The following is a 6790-nucleotide window of genomic DNA, read 5'->3' on the forward strand; positions in this document are numbered from 1 at the left end:
ACCCTACACCCATCTAGGGAATTAAGAAAGTATTCTTGGTTATACCAATCATCTCAACTCATCTCTTGGCCACAGTTACTGCTTCAGAGATGGGAATGTGATTATGCTGGTCCAATCAAAGTGAAGCACAGTCTGTTTGCTCACAATTCTGGCACACATACATTCTCTTTAATATGATTGTTACAGTGTAAAGATGCACTACAGTAATTTTGCCAGTAAAATGGATGCCAGCCTGAAGATCAACTGATACATAGAGAGGTCTAAGGTATGGTGACTAATGGTCAATGGAGAGGGAGCCTGGATGAAGCTAACCTTGCACTCCACCATTTTCCTGGATTTTTTAAAATGTGAACACACTTGTCAAATTGGTTTGAGTTTACTTAAATTCTTGTAACCAAGAGCCTTGACACATATATATTAATAAAATAAGAGAATAAGTCACATGTAAAAATAACAAAACATTTTTAAGGCAACAGAGAAATTGAGTTTGACAAACATTGTATGATACACTGATTGCCACAGTCATATCACCAAATTTTGATTGATACGTTTCATTTTAGCAAAACTGAGTGTATTTGTTGTTTTGATAACTGTAGAAGATTATCATACATTATGTAATAGACATTATTTATGTACTAGGTAGATTATATTATACCCAGGTTTAGTCAGTTGTACTACAGAGGAATCTGAACTCCAAGCATGTTCAATTATTATTAAACTTAGGAAATCTAAACTTGGGAATAACTACTATAAGCTCATCTACTATACATATCTCAATCAATACCAAGGCCCTTTCCAAATAACCGAATGAATCTTAAAAAAAGAAAACAAAAAACAGTTGCTGTGGAGTCGATTTCAACTCATGGCCCATGTGTAAAACTGTCCTACATAGGATTTTCAATGGTTGATATTTCAGTAGACTGCCAGATGTTTCTTTGGAGGTGCCTCTGAGTGTACTCCAACCTCCAACCTTTCGGTTAGCAGCTGAGCCCTTAAACATTTGCGCCACCCTTGGATTCCATAATGAAGCTTAGAAATATGTTTTTTTGTTGGTGAAATTAATAGTTTGTTAATCACTAGAATGAATGTTAAAAAGAGGCTGTCGTGGAATAAATAGTATTCAACATATGTAAATTGACTAAAATATCTTGAGAATCACTCCTCATCTTTTCACAACCAGAACATAAAATTCTAGCAAAGCTTGATCATTAAATGATTTTGTGTACAGCCATGGGGTTCAAGAGTTTCTAATAGCCTCATGTCAACTAAAAGGAAAGTAGATTCCTATGTCTAGAATATTAGCATGTCCACCTTATATGAATCTTTTATGTAAGATGTGGTTAAGGCATCAGAAGGTCAGGGAGCTAGAGTTTTATTGAGCTTACAAAACAAGTGGTATGAACTATTTTATGTTGGCTTGTTAATATTTGGTTAATAATCTTCTGCATATATGCAGAATTTGGTCTAAAACTTGTTTTACTTGCAAGCTTCTGGCAAGATTGTACGGATATATACCTACATATACCTCAAAATTCTCCAGAGATGATCATTATCCAACAAAATGAACCTAAGCACTATATATAACCAAAATGGCTTAGATAATTTTATAATACCAGTTGTTAAAGTAATGTCTCTCAGACAGAACATTGCAATTAATGCAACTGAAGATATGAGTTAGAGTAGGACATACCTTGTTTCAAGAAACAGGTCAGTAATCATAACTTTGTCAAAGATGATTTAGAGGTGAAAACAGTTCTACTCCAATGGTCACACAATTTTAATCTCTCACATGTATCACATACACAGAAATCTAGTGATACCTAGATAAATAACATTAGACCTGGGGTTACATTTTTAGCCCAACAATGTTTCATATAAATATTTATGATCATTGCTATACAACATTAGTAATTAATAATGGTTTCCAGCTTTCTTAGTGTTTTCACAATTTTAATCTCTCAGTTGTATCACATACACAGAAATCTAGTGATAACTAGATGAATAATATTAAACCTGGGTTATATTTTTTCTCAACACTATTACTAGATTTATATTAAACTGATTCTTAAATTCAAATTTTAATTATATAAATAATAAAGTATAAACATTTTTTTCCTGGAAAAAGTTGAACTATTACAGATTAGAATAAAGTGATTGTAACTATTTAAGGAGCCCTGGTGGCACTAACCAAAAGGCCGGTGGTTTGACCCCACCAGCCACTCCGTGGAAGAAAGATGTGGCAGTATGCGTCCATAAAGATTTACAGCCTTGGAAATCCTAAGGGGAGGTTCTACTCTGTCCTATAAGGTTGCTATGAGTCACTATGAGGGCTGTGGGTTTGGTTTTGGATTTATATAACTATTTACCAATTGGCATACATCGCTCCAAATTATTTTCTATACATTTATACACACACACACACACATCATGGGAAATACATAGTGTTAAGGGAAGAGGAAAACTAGTAGAAATAGATTCTTTTTTTTTTTTCTTTAACTAAGCATTTCTTAGTAAGATAATACACAAATCCATCTCATTCTTTTTAACTTATTCATGTAGATTGGCAGTTGTCTTTTTGTCTCCTATGATAAACAATACTGTGGTGAACATCATAACGATTTATTTTTGTGCTAATATAGTAACATTTTTCTAGCTTATGTTTTAAGAATTTGAAGTAAAATCTCTGGGTCATAGAAAATATACATGTTAATTTTGAATAGCTATCACCAACTAGTCCTTAAAGTGCTTCTTCCAGGGGTAGATTAGAGGGCCTGTTTCCATATATTGCCCTCCTTGTCAACACTTGATATTATCATATTTTAATTGTTTGCTAATCTAATGGGTAAGATCAATATCCCATTATTGCTTTAATTAACATTTCTCTGGTTACTTGTAAGGTTAAAAACTATTTCATAAATATATTTAGTGACTGGAATTTCCTCTTCTATGAATTTTTTGTTCATATTTTTAGCCCAACAATGTTTATTTATAAATATTTATAATCATTGCTATACAACACTAGTAATTAACAATGATGTCCGATTTTCTTAGTGTTTTCACAATTTTAATCTCTCAACTGTATCACATACACAAAAATCTAGTATTTAAAGGTATACTGCAAAACTTATCATGTATTGCTGCTACAATTTAATATGTAAGTGCTAACCATTATGGATTGAACTGAGACCTCCAAAAATACATGTTGTAACTCCTAACCCCTATACTTGTGGATGTAATCCCATTTGGGAACAGGTTTTTCTTTATTATGTTAATGAGGTCATATCAGTTGTAGGGTGTGTTTTAAGCCAACCACCTTCAAGATACAAAAGGAGCGCATTAGGCACAGAGAAGCAAGCAGAGACAGGGGAAGATATATGCCATGCCACATAGAGATAGTTAAGGAACCAAGGAACAGGAGCTGAAAAGAGACAAAGACCTTTTCCCAGAGCCCTAAAAGAGAAAGCCTTGAATTTGGACTTCTAGCCTCCTAAATCGTGAGAAAAAAAAATTCTGTTTGTTAAAGCCACCTATAGGTGGTATTTCTGTTATAGCAGCACTAGGTAACTAAGACACATAGAACTATATATCAGTTTTGAAAAATGTACAAACTACTTGAGGAGAGAATTCTGGGAGGAAATCACTAAAATTTTTCTCTTCTTATCTTTTCTACTTTATATTCAGAAGCAGGAAAATAATAGTAATTATATCCTAAATCACAAGCAACTTATTTTTTTTTTTCAGATAAAACTTTTTTTTTTTTTTTAGTGTCAAGAAAGATATCAAAAACATCCCCCACCAACCATATTCAATGAATTTCATTTTCTCAGTGGTGCAGTAGCATCAAAATATGGCTGCCCAGCATTTGGATATAAACTATTCAAGAATTTGGGGTCTTACTTAATTCTATTTTTGCTTCTGTGACTTAAAAATTTGTTTAACCTATAGACCAGAGACTTCATCAGCCTGAGACCAGAAGAACTAGATGGCGCCTGGCTACCACCAATGACCACCCTGACAGGGAACACAACAGAGAGTCCCTGATGGAGCAGCAGAAAGGTGGGGTGCAGAACTCAAATTCTAGTAAAAAGACCAGATTTAATGGTCTGACTGAGACTGAAGGAGCCCCAGAAAGCATGGCCCCTGGACTGTCTGTCAACCCAGAGCTAAAACAATTCCTGAGGCCAACTCTTCAGACAAAGATTGGACTGGACTGTGGGAGATAAAATGATACTCGTGAAGAGTGTGCTTCTTAGCTCAAGTAAATACATGAGACTAAACGGGCAGTTTCTGTCTGGCATGAGATGAGAAGATAGAGAGGGTTAGGAGCTGGCTGAATGGACATGGGAAATCAAGGGTAGAATGGATGGGTATGCTGTCACAGTATAGGCAGAGCAATTAGGATCACATAACAATGTATGTATAAATTTTTGTATGAGAGACTAACTTGAAATGTAAACTTTCACTTAAACAACAACAATAAACAAAAAAAAGTGCATTAAAAAAACACATAAAAGAAAACCTTACAGTTCTAAATATGGATATTTAAATGAAAAAAAAGTCAATCCAGAGTGCTCGCCAATTATGCCTTATTGTAAAATGCCTTCATACTCAGAAGTTTGCTCCATTTTTAACTTGGCAATCCTTTCTTTTCAACTCCATTTAGTAAAGGCCTACTTATTCTTCAAGAACATCCAACAGCCACCTTCTAGTACCTTCCTTTCTTCCTCTGAACTCTCTTATGCTATGGCACCTCTTGTTCATTACTTATGAAAACTAGTTGAGTACTGTAAAAAAAAAACTTAGTTTAACCTCTTTGGTTCTCATTTTCCTCATTTACAAAGTAGGAAAATAATTAGCTCATGTTGTTGGGTTTTAAATTATTGTACTAAGGATGCAAACAAATTAAGCACTGCAGAGATAGTTTGAAAGTAAAAACAGAAGCAAAAACTCTCCTCATGATATTAAAGAGCGTTAGAGACAAATACAAGAGAATACACTTTAGACAACGAAAGAACATGTTTTCCCTTAATTTCATTTTTATTCTTCCAAAAACTGGAGAGCAACTTTGGCTTTTTAGGAAATTCTCATTTTTAAAATGTGGCTTTCAGGTACATTCTAGCACAATTTATTCTAGCATTTCCTTAATACATTTTCTTCTTGAATCTTCCTTGGCTATTTAACAAAAGAAACACTACAATTACTGAGATGCCTTATAGATTTGTATAATAGGAATTTAAATTTAAAGCGTAAATGGAAGATTTTTTTCAAAGGGTTCCATGTGCCTCTAGTGTTTCCCATTCCTTGTGTAAACAAGATTGTTTTCTAATAAGAAGTCCAATTCTTTGATTATCCAACAGAAAAACATCCTCTCTCAATCTTTTTTTTTTTTTGAAGTCTACCAGAGTCATTGTCTATTGGTTTGCACTATCTAATTAGAAATTTTGATTTTCAAAAATGTACTTTTTACTTTTGAAAAAAGTAATTTGTTGAGAGTTTTGAGCCTATAGGTTACTCCCCCACTTCCATTATTTTTATGCTACCCATTTTGAAAGATTTCTGATTATTAGAATCAATGGTACTATTGTAGTTCGAGGTGCACTGATATGGCAATCATGTAATGATTTTTTGTGATAAGTGTCTCTGACTACTCAGAGTGACTTACAAGCAAATCTATTGTTTTAGAATAGTTTTAAAAAACACAAATGTAAGTGCCATTCTATGGGTCAATATATGATACGGATATCTTTATCGAGTCTCAAAAAAATTGGGAAATGTTTGAAAGCAATTCAACTTATGCCTTCCACTCTCTGTGACTTTTGTCTAACTCTCAAATAATATATTTGTTTAAAAAATCCTTGAATATGCCAAAAACTTATAGAACAGCTAAGGAAGTTACTTAAATATACTTTGAATTGGACATGGAAGATATAGTTATGAAATAATCGATTACTCTTTAGTTTGACTGGAGTCCCTGGGTAGTGAAAACAATTAGGCACTTGGCTACTAACTGAAAGGTTAAAGTCCACCCAGAGACACATTGGAAGAAAGGCCTGATGATCTACTTCTGATAAATCAGCCATTAAAAACCTTATGGATCATAGTTCTACTCTGACACACATCGGGGTCACCATGAGTCAGAAATAACTCCAAGGCAACTGGTTTGCTTTTTTTTTTATTTTAAGTTTCATTAATTAAACGGAAAATGAGAATTAAATATCAGTGGGAAAAATAAACCTTCACTTATACTATAAATCAAGTGCAAATTAATATCAGATTATGAAAGTCAAACTATAAGAGTGCTATAATATCTTATTTTTTGCTCCCAGTAACTAGCTGCTTTGAGTACATTTCAACTTATGGCGACCCCATTTGTTACCAATAGGCCTCTGTAGCTGATCTAAAAACCCATTATGTTGTATTTTTACTGGGAATTGTACCACTTTGAGAAGTTTATTATTATTATTATTTCTAGAGAAGATTCTTCAGATTCAGGAATAATGACTCATGAATTCTGGAGACAGGTATGAATTATTGGGCAAAAAGGCTTTGTAAGATATTGTATTATCACATCAAAATATCTGGCAAAGGACGAATGGATATCTTATCCTTTTAGACAATGGAAACAATACTCTCTAATGTTGTGTTTGACTTATTCTCTCCATAAATTTAGTTCTCATGTAGGGCATTCTTTTTTTTTTTTTTAAATATTTTATTGTACTTCAGGTGAAGGCTTACAGAACAAATAGTTTCTCATGTAACAGTAGCACACATGCTGTTTTATGACATTGGT

Source organism: Trichechus manatus, unplaced genomic scaffold (genome assembly GCF_000243295.1).
Source record: "Trichechus manatus latirostris isolate Lorelei unplaced genomic scaffold, TriManLat1.0 scaffold00012, whole genome shotgun sequence".
NCBI classification, from domain to species: domain Eukaryota; kingdom Metazoa; phylum Chordata; class Mammalia; order Sirenia; family Trichechidae; genus Trichechus; species Trichechus manatus.